Source organism: Panulirus ornatus, chromosome 33 (genome assembly GCF_036320965.1).
Source record: "Panulirus ornatus isolate Po-2019 chromosome 33, ASM3632096v1, whole genome shotgun sequence".
Lineage (NCBI taxonomy): Eukaryota > Metazoa > Arthropoda > Malacostraca > Decapoda > Palinuridae > Panulirus > Panulirus ornatus.
In genome coordinates, this window is record NC_092256.1 from 7507539 (window position 1) to 7521888 (window position 14350).

General features: G+C 44.8%; 1 protein-coding gene across 4 annotated transcripts in view; it reads left to right on the forward strand.

The window, feature by feature from the left end:
* The window catches only part of LOC139759421 (protein amalgam-like), a 440638-nt gene that overhangs the window by 425314 nt on the left and 974 nt on the right, over positions 1-14350 (forward strand). The gene's annotated exons all lie outside the window — the stretch shown is intronic.

A 14350-nucleotide genomic window follows, 5' to 3' on the forward strand; every position in this document is an offset into this window, starting at 1 on the left:
GGAGAGGTGATAGCAGGTGAGGTGATAAGGCAGAAGGCTTTTGATTCCATCTATGGTAACAGGTCGTTGAGCTCGGCACCGGGAAGAGTTTTGCAGTTGGGCAATTCGAGTGAGGGAGGGCGGCGCTGATGGTGAAGCAAAGAGGTTTCCCTAATTCAGGGATGAAGTCCTTGAGTGATTTTAGAAGTACGTCAGCGAGCGTAGTAAAACGCTTTACCTCCAGACTATGTAGCCGGGTGATGACTTCAAATTGTTGTACTGACTGAAGGGTGTCGGAGTTGGTAGGTAGGGTGTGAGTCAGATTGTGTGAAGGTGAGGATCTGTCTAACAGATAGTGTCGAAGTGATCGTCACTATGCTTAGTCGCTCCTTGATTGGTTGGGTGACTGACGCTTGGAAAAGAAGGGAGTCCCATACCACTGGCTGATGTCGGGCTGCTTCAGGCGTTACATTTTGAGAGGGTGATAGTCGCTTGGAAAAGAAGGGAGTCCCATACCACTGGCTGATGGGCTGCCTCAGGCGTTACATTTTGAGAGGGTGATAGTCGCTTGGAAAAGAAGGGAGTCCCATACCACTGGCTGATGGGCTGCCTCAGGCATTACACTTTGAGAGGGTGAGAGTATTCATCCGAAGCAGGTATGTACCCCGCGATTACTGTGCTATGTAGTCTTATGGGGGTCAGTGTTGCTGTGGTAGAAGGCCCGATCTCGTTGCTTTATTTTCCTGTACGATGAGTGAGTCAGGACAGATTTCCTCGGGAAGGAAGTAGTAATACCTTACGTGATCGTATTGATGCGATTGCCTTATTTAGTTTCTGGGTCACCCACACCTATTATTTCTCGTAAGGGATACCGAGCAGTAGGCTGCTCAGAGCGACGTATTACTGAGCTGTTGACCGTCCTGTATGTGTTGACATTCCGTCCCAGGTGTTGGGCGATCGTCGGGGGAGCGAAGGGCCATAAAACCAGAACATGAGTACTGCTACCGACGGGTGGCATTGGTCGTGGGTGTTAGTAACGGTCAGCCATATTGGGTAGAATAAGATCAAAGTGATCTGACGTTGTGTAGGAAGGTCTCCAGTGTGATACATGTTACTACTGTTCAGTGTTTAGTCGTGGTGTTGATTTCTTGAAAACCCTGACACAATACTCGCAACACAAGAAGACTTGAGTTTCAGATTCGTTTTGGTGTTGATGTGCATCTCTGTTGAGGGAGCGGAGCAAACGATACAACGCATAGAAATTTATGGAGCCAGTCTGGCGAGGGAGAGTGGCCAGTATCGCGTGAACCCCATTACCTCAACACCCTCAGGAATTTCAGCGAGGCGGGACGGGTGTAGTTGCTTATGTCAGAGAAGTGCTATAGTCTCGCCAGTGCCATAGGTGCGGAGGTGGTGGAATAATTCATTATCTTCCATACTGCGCTCATCCGTGTAGCCAACCTATGTGATGGCCACAATGTCGGCATTAACTGACCTGAGTCAACTGTAGCGACGAGCTCATCCATCTTGTCAGAGAGGTGGGCGACGCTCGGTAGTGAGCAACGATGGGAGTCCATACCACAGTCGAGGGACATCAGTACGTTGATGATGCTCGATGGTGTTGGGTTGACTTTAATGGACACCTGAACACGGCAGCCACGAGTGTAAAAGATGTTTAAAGATTTTAGTTTTAGAATAACATAGTCACCAAGGGGAACATTTGCGACGCTTTAGGAGGTTTTGGGCACACAGAGAGTAGAACACAGGTTAACACTTGTGACCTGTGTTTATAATACTGACCGCTACACTTGGGGCAAGTCTGTTGGTGGCTGTGACCACCTCCTGCCCCTCACCCTGACACTGTCGTTGTACACACTCCACCACTTACCGCTTTCAGTCGTCGGGTCATTGTAAGTAGACTACAGACAGATGATTGCACGAATAAGGCCTTCTTGTGAGCGTGGGAGTATTGTGACACATCATTGGATGGAAGAGGTCATGAGGCAGACAGCAGGCTCCTCCAGCGCCCCATTCACAACACAGATCAGCTGGTAGACCAAGACTGCGACACACCGCCATGCAAGTCCTACTTTCGTGTAGGCTATGGACGATGTGTATGTGATTACTATGTGTGTGTTATGGAGTAAGAGTTCTACACTCGTCTTGCCCCGTCTCTCAGTCTTGTATATATGTACCAGGTCTTTATTCTTGTGTACATACACACATATATCCCCCAGCCTAGAGGAGGTATTCATGTATCGAACATCCTTAAGAGGAGGATAAAGAGCTGGGTTGACTGTGGGTCGAATGTCACTCCCAGGATTTGAACTTAGGCGAACCAGTACACCACGGAAGCATGAGACGTGGTCATGAGAGAATGGTGTGAAAGGTCTGTGGATCCTGGTTATGGACAGGGGGCTATGGTTCCGATCCATCTCACATCACAACTAAAAAGTGGTTGTGAGCGAGTGAGGCCATTTCTTCGTGTTTGACGCTAATTCAGAAAACAGCTGACGAGTATGAAAATTATTATTATTATTATTATTATTATTATTATTATTATCATCATCATCATCATCATCATCATCATCATTATTATTATTATTATTATTATTATTATCATTATTATTATTATTATTATTATTATTATTATTATTATTATTATTATTATTATCATTGTTGTCATTATTATTATTATTATTATTATTATTATTATTATTATTATTATTATTATTATTGTTATTGTCATTATTATTATCATCATTATTATTATTATTATCATTATTATTATTGTTATTATTATCATTAATATTATCATTATTATTATCATTGTTATTGTCATTATTAGTAGTATTATTATCATTGTTATAATCATAATTACTATCATATCATTATCATTATTATCGTTATTATTATTAGTAGTAGTAGTAGTGGTGGTAATATCATTATCAACATTATTATCAAGATCACTCTTAGTACCATTATTACGATTTCATTCTAGGACCCGTTTCATGGGCTCTTACATCTTCATGGCTATATATATATATATATATATATATATATATATATATATATATATATATATATATATATATATAGACATATGCTTATATTTCTGAGAATGGATATGGCAGCGAATGGAGCTGTAGTGAGCCATAGGGTGAGTGAGGGACTGGAGATCCAGCGCGCATTTAGGGATGAGCGGAAAAAGAAGTCACTATCTAGGAAGCCAAAAAAAAGAGCTATTTCGAAGGTGTGGTCGACCCGGCGGTGTTGTGTGGCTGTGAGTCGTGGGTTATGGATGGCAACGCACGAGGGAGAGTGAAGATGCTGGAAATGAAACGTTCGCGGACGTTATTCGATGTGCGGAGGATTGATTGAATGAAAGGTGACAGGGTAACAGTTGTAGTAAAGTAGCGTGTGGTAATGATAATTGTATGGATGATAGAGCTAAAGAGTGTGTGCTAAAATGGTTTGGACGTATGGAGAGGTCTGGTAAGGAGACACGGAGAAGGGGGGAGAACATGTTGGAGATGGGGATATAAAGTGGAAAGGGTTCTAGGTGCTCGGGGCCTATACATGCAGGAGGTTGTAAGCCGTTCACTGTATTGAGAGCATTAGAGCAATATGGCATAAAGTGACTTGCTGTCAGGGGGCTGAACGGAAAGGTCTGCGGGACCTTATTGTGGATAGGATGCTCTCGTACACTACACATGAGAGCTAGGGAGTGGGTGTGGGTGAATGAGGCCATTTCTTCGTCAGTTCCTGGAGCTATCTTTCTAACGCGGAAAACAGTGAAATAGGAAGAGCAAGGAAACAGACGAAAGAATGGCCCAACCCCACATACACATGTATATACATACACGTCCACACACGCACATATTCATACCTATACATTTCAACGTATACATATACATACATACACAGAAATATACATATATACACATGAACATAATTCATACATGCTGCCTTAATTCATTCTCGTCGCCACCCCGCCACACATGAAAAGACAACTCCCTCCCCCCTCATGCGCGCGAGGTAGCGCTAGGAAAAGACAGCAAAGGCCACATTCGTTCACACTCAGTCTCTAGCTGTCATGTATAATGCACTGAAACCACAGCTCCCTTTCCACATCCAGGCCCCACAAAACTTTCCATGGTTTACTCCAGACGCTTCACATGCCCTGGTTCAATCCATTGACAGCACGTCGACCCCGGTGTACCACATCGTTCCAATTCACTGTATTCCTTGCACACCTTTCACCTTCTTGCATGTTCAGGCCCCGATCGCTCAAAATCTTTTTCACTTCATCTTTCCACCTCCAATTTGGTCTCCCACTTCTCCTCGTCCCCTCCACCTCTAACACATATATCCTCTTGGTCAATCTTACCTCGCTCATTCTCTCAATGTGACCAAACCATTTCAAAACACCCTCGTCTGCTCTGTCGACCACACTCATTTTATTACCACTCATCTCTCTTACCCTTTCGTTACTTACTCGATCAAACCACCTCACACCACATATTGTCCTCAAACATCTCATTTCCAACACATCCACCCTCCTCTGCACAACCCTATCTATAGCCCACGCCTCGCAACCATGACATTATTGGAACCTCTATTGCTTCAAACATACCCATTTTTGCTTTCCGAGATAATGTTTTCGACTTCCACGCATTTTTCAACGCTCCCAGAACTTTCGCCCCCTCCCCCACCCTGTGACTCACTTCCGCTTTTATGATTCCATCCGCTGCCAAATCCACTCCCTGATATCTAAAACACTTCACTTCCTCCAGTTTTTCTTCATTCAAACTTACCTCCCAGTTGACTTGTCCCTCAACTCTACTGTACCTAATAACCTTGCTCTTTTTCACATTTACTCTCAGCATTCTTCTTTCACACACTTTACCAAACTCAGTCACCAGCTTCTGCAGTTTCTCACCCGAATCAGCCACCAGCGCTGTATCATCAGTGAACAACAACTGACTCACTTCCCAAACTCTTTTATCCACAACAGACTGCATACTTGCCCCTCTTTCCAAAACACTTGCAGTCACCTCCCTAACAACCCCATCCGTAAACAAATTAAACAACCGTGGTGACATCGCGCACCCCTGCCGCAAACCGACATTCACTGAGAACCAATCACTTTCCTCTCTTCCTACTCGTACACTTGCCTTACATCCTCGATAAAAACTTTTCACTGCTTCTGTTAACTTGCCTCCCACACCATATATTCTTAATACCTTCCATAGAGCATCTCTACCAACTCTATCATATGCCTTCTCCAGATCCATAAATGCTACATACAAATCCATTTGCTTTTCTTAGTATTTCTCACATACATTCTTCAAAGCAAACACACATCCCCTACCATTTCTGAAAGCACACTGCACTTCCCTAATCTGCTGCTCTGTACATGCTTTCACCCTCTCAATCAATACCCTCCCATATAATTTCCCAGGAATACTCAACAAACTTATATATATATATATATATATATATATATATATATATATATATATATATATATATATATATATATATATATATATACTTCCCACGTATTCCCTGCGTGTCGTAGAAGGCGACTAAAAGGGAAGGAAGCGGGGGGCTGGAAATCCTCCCCTCTCGTTTTTTTTTTTTTTTTTTTTTTTTCCAAGGGAAGGAACAGGGAAGGGGGCCGGGTGAGGATGTTCCCTCAGAGGCCCAGTCCTCTGTTCTTGGCGCTACCTCGCTATCGCGGGAAATGGCGAGTGGTGTGAAAAAAAAAAAAATATAATCACGGTTCTGGAGTTCTCTCCTTCTATACCGCTCAGTCAAGTTGCTTTATCAATGCAATGTCCACGACGTAATTCTTAACCGAAGCCAATAACATAGGCTCAGTTGTACTTCTCCAATCCTGCGGCATTGCTCATACGCTGGCGGCATCTGTTACCTCCTGTGTTCGGATATCCAACGAACGCTAATCTCTATGACGTTATATTGCCACTGTTTATCATACTGTACATCTCCACTATCTTTGCCTCTGCCTGTATCATAGGAAATACTCTGAATTTTCATTCTATCATATATACCTCAGTAGTATATGATTAAGTGTTGCTTTCATAGGTACCTGAGTAGTATATGATCAAATGTAGCTTTCGAGGTGAAAAGTTAGTTAATCTATCTTCTGGGTTAATCTTCACCCTTGGATACTGGCCGTCAAAGTAACCCTTTCCCGGTATATCAGAACGCTATATACCTGCAAAATATATTTTCCTAAAATTATATAATAAGATATTACTATAGATCCGATTACTCCCATGGCAGGATATAGTTTATAACATTTAATTATGTCCTCTTTAAGCAGGGGGATTAAAGCAGAGTATTTTATGAAAATTTGGAATGATATTCATCTTTCGAATATTTCCTTATATTCATTTTTTTCCAGAACGGGGAAAGATTTCGTGAAATGAAATGGTTTACGTTAACGCCGTCGTCAGTCGCCATCAGCAGCGCCACCTATATTGAGGCGATTAGAAAACGGATATATTGGAGGCTATCAACTGCTTATTTACCTATTTTCTTTCTCTCTTTCTTTAATTACTCATTACTTTCACTGCCATATAACCCAGGACCCCCTTTTTCCAGTGATTCCTGTAGTTCCATTCCTGCGCTACAGTCAGGAGCAGGGATATGAAGGACTCCCTTGGAATGAGAAGTTCTGCGACGAGATTGTTCCCCGATGATACAGCTGTCCTCCCCAAAGGTCATTTTCATTACGCGGCGGCTTAACCACACAAGCAGAGGCTGGTAACGCCCATGCGTAGTGACATTTGTATTACTCATCATCATTATTATTATCATTATTATTAGTATTATAATTATTATTATCATTATTATTATCATTATTATTAGTATTATTATTGTTATCATCATTATTATTATCATTATTATTATTATTATGATCAAAATTATCATCGTTATCTTTACCATTAACTTTAACACTTTTGCTATTATCTTATGATTTCTTTTTGATGCTTGTTCACTGTTTTCTGCGTTACCGAGGTAGCGCCAGGAACTGATGAAGTATGGTCTCATTTGCTCAAAACCCCTGTTCACAGCGAGGCTCTACACGCCTTTCTATGGTTCCCCCGACCACTTCATAAGCCCTGGTAGAGCCTACGTACAGTACTTTATCCCCTGTACGCCACATCGCTCCATTTCGCTTTATCCCATGTACGCCTCTCACCCTCCTGAATGCTCAGGCCCTAATAAGTCAAAGCATTGTTCACTCCATCCTTCGGTCTCCTCAGACTATCCTCTCCCTCCCCCTTGTTTCCACCACTTCTGACACTTATCTTCTCAGTAGCTGTCACTTCGTTTGTCCTCTCCGTGTGTCTGTGCCATATACCCTGGTTAGCTTTGTCAATCATATGCCGCTTATCACCACACGTCTCTCTTGCACAACCTTTCCTTACACGATCAGTCCTCCTCACACAACACAGACATTTCATTTCCAACATGTCTACCCTTCTTTTGTCTTTTTGCATTCGGGGGCCAAGACTCACACCCATGTAACACCGTTGGGACTATTGTACGCTCAAACATACCCATCTTTGCCCTAAGAGACCATGAGCTATCATTTCATATACCCCTCAATGCTCCCAGGACCTTTTGCCACTCTTCCACTTTTGGAGGAAGTGAAGTGTTTTAGATATCTGGGAGTGGATTTGGCAGCGGATGGAACCATGGAAGCGGAAGTGAATCATAGGGTGGGGGAGGGGGCGAAAGTTCTGGGAGCGCTGAAAAATGTGTGAAAGTCGAGAACGTTATCTTGGAAATTGAAAATGGGTATGTTTGAAGGAATAGTGGTTCCAACAATGTTATATAGTTGCGAGGCGTGGGCTATAGATAGAGTTGTGCGGAGGAGGGTGGAGGTGCTGGAAATGAGATGTTTGAGGACAATATGTGGTGTGAGGTGGTTTGATCGAGTAAGTAATGTAAGGGTAAGAGAGATGTGTGGAAATAAAAAGAGCGTGGTTGAGAGAGCAGAAGAGGGTGTTTTGAAATGGTTTGGGCACATGGAGAGAATGAGTGAAGAAAGATTGACCAAGAGGATATATGTGTCGGAGGTGGAGGGAACGAGAAGTGGGAGACCAGATTGGAGGTGGAAAGATGGAGTGAAAAAGATTTTGAGTGATCGGGGCCTGAACATGCAGGAGGGTGAAAGGCGGGCAAGGAATAGAGTGAATTGGATCGATGTGGTATACCGGGGTTGACGTGCTGTCAGTGGATTGAATCAAGGCATGTGAAGCGTCTGGGGTAAACCATGGAAAGTTGTGTGGGGCCTGGATGTGGAAAGGGAGCTGTGGTTTCGGGCATTATTGCATGACAGCTAGAGACTGAGTGTGAACGAATGCGGCCTTTGTTGTCTTTTCCTAGCGCTACCTCGCACACATGAGGGGGGAGGGGGATGGTATTCCATGTGTGGCGAGGTGGCGATGGGAATGAATAAAGGCAGACAGTGTGAATTGTGTGCATGGGTATATATGTATGTGTCTGTGTGTGTATATATATGTGTACATTTGAGATGTATAGGTATGTATATTTGCGTGTGTGGACGTGTATGTATATACATGTGTATGGGGGTGGGTTGGGCCATTTCTTTCGTCTGTTTCCTTGCGCTACCTCGCAAACGCGGGAGACAGCGACAAAGCAAAATAAAAAAAGATAGAAAAAAAATGAAATATATATATATATATATATATATATATATATATATATATATATATATATATATATATATATATATATATATACACAAACATCCATACATGCATACATACATCCATACATGCATACATACATACATATACATATCAACATATACATACACATACATAGACATATACATATATACACATGTACATAATCATACTTGCTTACCTTCATCCATTCCTGTCGCTACCCCGCCCCACAGGAAACAGTATCGCTACCCCCCGCTTCAGCGAGGTAGCGCCAGGAAAACAGACAAAAAAGGCCACATTCGTTCACACTCAGTCTCCAGCTGTCATGTGTAATGCACCGAAACCACAGCTCCCTTTCCACATCCAGGCTCCACAAAACTTCTGTACTCAGTCAGTACCCGCCAGTCACTTACGGAGGTCGCTGATCAACCAGTCTCTCACAGTCAGAGTTATCGCTGGTCAGCCTATCTACACCACGTCACGCTCCTGGTCCCCCCCTAGGCGAGGCTAGTGTTAAACCTCAAGCTTTTATCATCATGGGATTTTTAACCTCCTTCAGGAAACTATACCTTGCCTCGTAGCCATTAGAGAAAATTGGTAAATATCGCATATTTCTTGTCTCCATCACGCAGAGGGGGGGAAAATGTAATTCAATTTCGCTATTACCAAAAGAGATCTTTTTTTGGGGGGGGGATGCTGTATCTAACTAAGACTTCTCACAGTTTGGTTACAAAAGTTTGCGAGTAATACAGTTAAAGTTTAAGGCTGTTGCCTGCCACATTACCTACCCCAGGCTGCCGCTGGCTGCCGTTAGATGGTGTGGCCTACTGTTTGATTACAGAAAGCTGCTACCTGTTGGCTACCGTTAGATGGTGTGGCCTACTGTTTGGTTACAGAAAGCTGCTACCTGTTGGCTACCGTTAGATGGTGTGGCCTACTGTTTGGTTACAGAATGCTGCTACCTGTTGGCTACCGTTGGATGGTGTGGCCTACTGTTTGGTTACAGAAAGCTGCTACCTATTGGCTACCGTTAACTACCGTTAGATGGGGCGGCGTACCGATCTTGCTGGGATAATTGTTCATACTGGGATAAATGTTCTTGCTGGGATAATTGTTCATACTGGGATAAATGTTCTTGCTGGGATAAATGTTCTTGCTGGGATAATTGTTCTTAATGGGATAAATGTTCTTGCTGGGATAATTGTTCTTGCTGGGATAATTGTTCTTGCTGCGATAAATGTTCTTGCTGGGATAATTGTTCTTACTGGGATAAATGTTCTTGCTGGGATAAATGTTCTTGCTGGGATAATTGTTCTTGCTGGGATAATTGTTCTTACTGGGATAAATGTTCTTGCTGGGATAAATGTTCTTGCTGGGATAAATGTTCTTGCTGGGATAAATGTTCTTGCTGGGATAAATGTTCTTGCTGGGATAAATGTTCTTGCTGGGATAATTGTTCTTGCTGGGATAAATGTTCTTGCTGGGATAAATGTTCTTGCTGGGATAAATGTTCTTGCTGGGATAATTGTTCTTGCTGGGATAAATGTTCTTGCTGGGATAAATGTTCTTGCTGGGATAATTGCTCTTAATGGGATAAATGTTCTTGCTGGGATAATTGTTCTGAGATAATTGTTCTTGCTGGGATAAATGTTCTTGCTGGGATAATTGCTCTTAATGGGATAAATGTTCTTGCTGGGATAAATGTTCTTGCTGGGATAATTGTTCTTCATGGGATAAATGTTCTTGCTGGGATAATTGTTCTGAGATAATTGTTCTTGCTGGGATTAGTGTTCTTGCTGAGATCATTATTTAAGTGGGATAATTGTTCTTGCTGGGCTTCTTACGGTGATAATTATCCTAGCCGAGCTAATTGTTATCACTGATACTGTTCATTGTTATGATGGTACTATCTGTTCACGGTTGTTCCATCATCATTGTTCGTAGTGTCTATTGTCTTTGTTGTTGTGTCTACATTCTCTTTTGTTTCTGTTGCTCTTGATGTTTTTGTTATCGTAAATACTTTTATCCTTTCTGGCACTGCCGTCCCGGCTTTTGTTTTTGCTTGTGTTATTCTATATTGTCGTTGAACATTATGTTGTAAACGCTGTTGTTTCTGCCACTGTCTTTGAACATTATGTTGTAGACGCTGTTGTTTCTGCTAATGTTGTTGGACATGATGTTATAGACGCTATTGTTTCTGCTACTTTCGTTGAACATGATGTTGTAGACGCTGTTGTTTCTGCTACTGTCGTTGAACATGATGTTGTAGACGCTGTTGTTTCTGCTACTGTCGTTGAACATGATGTTGTAGACGCTGTTGTTTCTGCTACTTTCGTTGAACATTATGTTGTAGACGCTGTTGTTTCTGCCACTGTTGAGATGTGCTATTATTTGTCGATGCTTTCCAGTACGTACGTGTATGATCGCCAGCTCAGTAGGTCATAGGTCAACCATAGCACTACCAGATGAAACCGTAACCACGACCAGCCACTGCAGGATGGTCATGTCAACCACGACCACCCACTGCAGGATGGTCATATCAACCACAACCAGCCACTGCAGGATGGTCATGTCAACCACGACCATCCACTGCAGGATGGTCATGTCAACCACGACCAGCCACTGCAGAATGGTCACGTCAACCACGACCAGCCACTGCAGGATGGTCATGTCAACCACGACCATCCACTGCAGGATGGTCATGTCAACCACGACCAACCACTGCAGGATGGTCATGTCAGCCACGACCAGCCACTGCAGGATGGTCATGTCAACCACGACCATCCACTGCAGGATGGTCATGTCAACCACGACCATCCACTGCAGGATGGTCATGTCAACCACGACCACCCACTGCAGGATGGTCATGTCAGCCACGACCACCCACTGCAGGATGGTCATGTCAACCACGACCAGCCACTGCAGGATGGTCATGTCAACCACGACCACCCACTGCAGGATGGTCATGTCAACCACGACCAACCACTGCAAGATGGTCACGTCAACCACGACCAACCACTGCAGGATGGTCATGTCAACCACGACCAGCCACTGCAGGATGGTCATGTCAGCCACGACCACCCACTGCAGGATGGTCATGTCAACCACGACCAGCCACTGCAGGATGGTCATGTCAACCACGACCAACCACTGCAGGATGGTCATGTCAACCACGACCAGCCATTGCAGGATGGTCATGTCAGCCACGACCAACCACTGCAGGATGGTCACGTCAACCACGACCAGCCACTGCAGGATGGTCCTGTCAACCACGACAACCAGCCACTGCAGGATCTCCATGTCACCCACGACCAACCACTGCAGGATGGTCATGTCAACCACGACCAGCCATTGCAGGATGGTCATATCAACCACGACCACCCACTGCAGGATGGTCATGTCAACCACGACCAGCCACTGCAGGATCTCCATGTCAACCACAACCAGCCACTGCAGGATGGTCATGTCAACCACGACCAACCACTGCAAGATGGTCATGTCTCGTCTAGAGAGTAGACCTACCATTCTGTGACGGTTATGGAGGGACGATACTTGGACCTTCCATATGAACATCACCTTGCGACTGGACTGTGTGAACCATCGGTACGACTACAGTAAGGGGCTAGACTGTTTGGCTACACAGCTGAACACTGGACCAGGTGTCGAGACACACTCTTTGAACAGCGCTCCTTCTCTAGGATTATACCATGAGCCTGGACCATGTCCCCCGTCGTACACTGAGACTGGACCATGGTCCTAAATCATACATACATACATACATACACATACATACATACATACATACTTGGCATACACCATACAGACCTCCTTGGCTTCAGCATCCACACGCTCTTGGCATAAGAACCAACCCAAAAATAAAAGAAATAAGGGAACCTCCTGAAGAGAGGCATGAGGGCTGAAGTCACCTGTAAAGTCATCAAACATAAACATCTTGGCAGCAAGAGTCATGGAGGCATTGTGTACAAACAGACTTCAGACCTTCTTAACCTGAGATGTATATTTTGTTTCTCAAAATATTCATGAGGGCAACACACACAGCCGGCCTCCCATGTTTGCTCACCGTCTTACGTGCCATATTTTCTTTACTGCTTTCCGTTCTTTTTATAATTTTCTCTTCTTTTCAAATTTCTCTCTTTCTTCCTCTTTACTTATTTCTCTCTTTCTTCCTCTTTACTTATTTCTCTCTTTCTTCCTCTTTACTTATTTCTCTCTTTCTTCCTCTTTACTTATTTCTCTCTTTCTTCCTCTTTACTTATTTCTCTCTTTCTTCCTCTTTACTTTGCCTTCTCCAGACCACCGGTGCCCACGAAGGGTGCTGTTAAACAACAGAGTAATGAAAAATGACGAAATGTGAACTAACCTTTAATGTGTGTGTGTGTTTCTTAATGAATTTATGTATATAAAAAAACGACATCGGAGGCAAACAGATGCAGGTTCATAATCATGGGAGCTGTACAGGTCATGGGATCTGTGCAGGTCATTCGAGCTTTGCAGGTCATGGGAGCTGTACAGGTCATGGGGCTGTGCAGGTCATGAGAGCTGTGCAGGTCATGGGGCTGTTCAGGTCATGAGAGCTGTACAGGTCATGGGAACTGTGCAGGACATGAGAGCTGTGCAGGTCATGGGAGCTGTGCAGGTCATGGGGCTGTGCAGGTCATGAGAGCTGTGCAGGTCATGGGAGCTGTGCAGGTCATTTGAGCTGTGCAGGTCATGGGGCTGTGCAGGTCATGGGAGCTGTGCAGGTCATGGAAGCTGTGCAGGTCATTTGAGCTGTGCAGGTCATGGGGCTGTGCAGACCATGAGAGCTGTGCAGGTCATGGGAGCTGTGCAGGTCATGGGAGCTGTGCAGGTCATGGGAGCTGTACAGGTCATGGGAGCTGTGCAGGTCATGGGGCTGTGCAGGTCATGAGAGCTGTGCAGGTCATGGGAGCTGTGCAGGTCATGGGAGCTGTGCAGGTCATGGGGCTGTGCAGGTCATGGGGCTGTGCAGGTCATGAGAGCTGTGCAGGTCATGGGAGCTGTGCAGGTCATGGGAGCTGTGCAGGTCATGGGGCTGTGCAGGTCATGGGGCTGTGCAGGTCATGGGGCTGTGCAGGTCATGAGAGCTGTGCAGGTCATGAGAGCTGTGCAGGTCATGGGAGCTGTGCAGGACATGAGAGCTGTGCAGGTCATGGGGCTGTGCAGGTCATGGGGCTGTGCAGGTCATGAGAGCTGTGCAGGTCATGGAGCTGTGCAGGTCATGGGAGCTGTGCAGGTCATGGGAGCTGTACAGGTCATGGGAGCTGTGCAGGTCATGGGAGCTGTACAGGTCATAAGAGCTGTGCAGGTCATGAGAGCTGTGCAGGTCATGAGAGCTGTGCAGGTCATGGGACCTGTGCAGGTCATGAGACAGTATTAGTTTCTTGCAACACTAAGATGAAATGCGCAGACGTGTCATATATCGGGTGTCATGCGGGCATGTGGCACGCGGTCGTGTCATGCGGGCATGTGGCACGCGGTCGTGTCATGCGGGCATGTGGCACGCGGTCGTGTCATGCGGGCGTGTGGCACGCGGTCGTGTCATGCGGGCGTGTGGCACGCGGTCGTGTCATGCGGGCATGTGGCACGCGGTCGTGTCA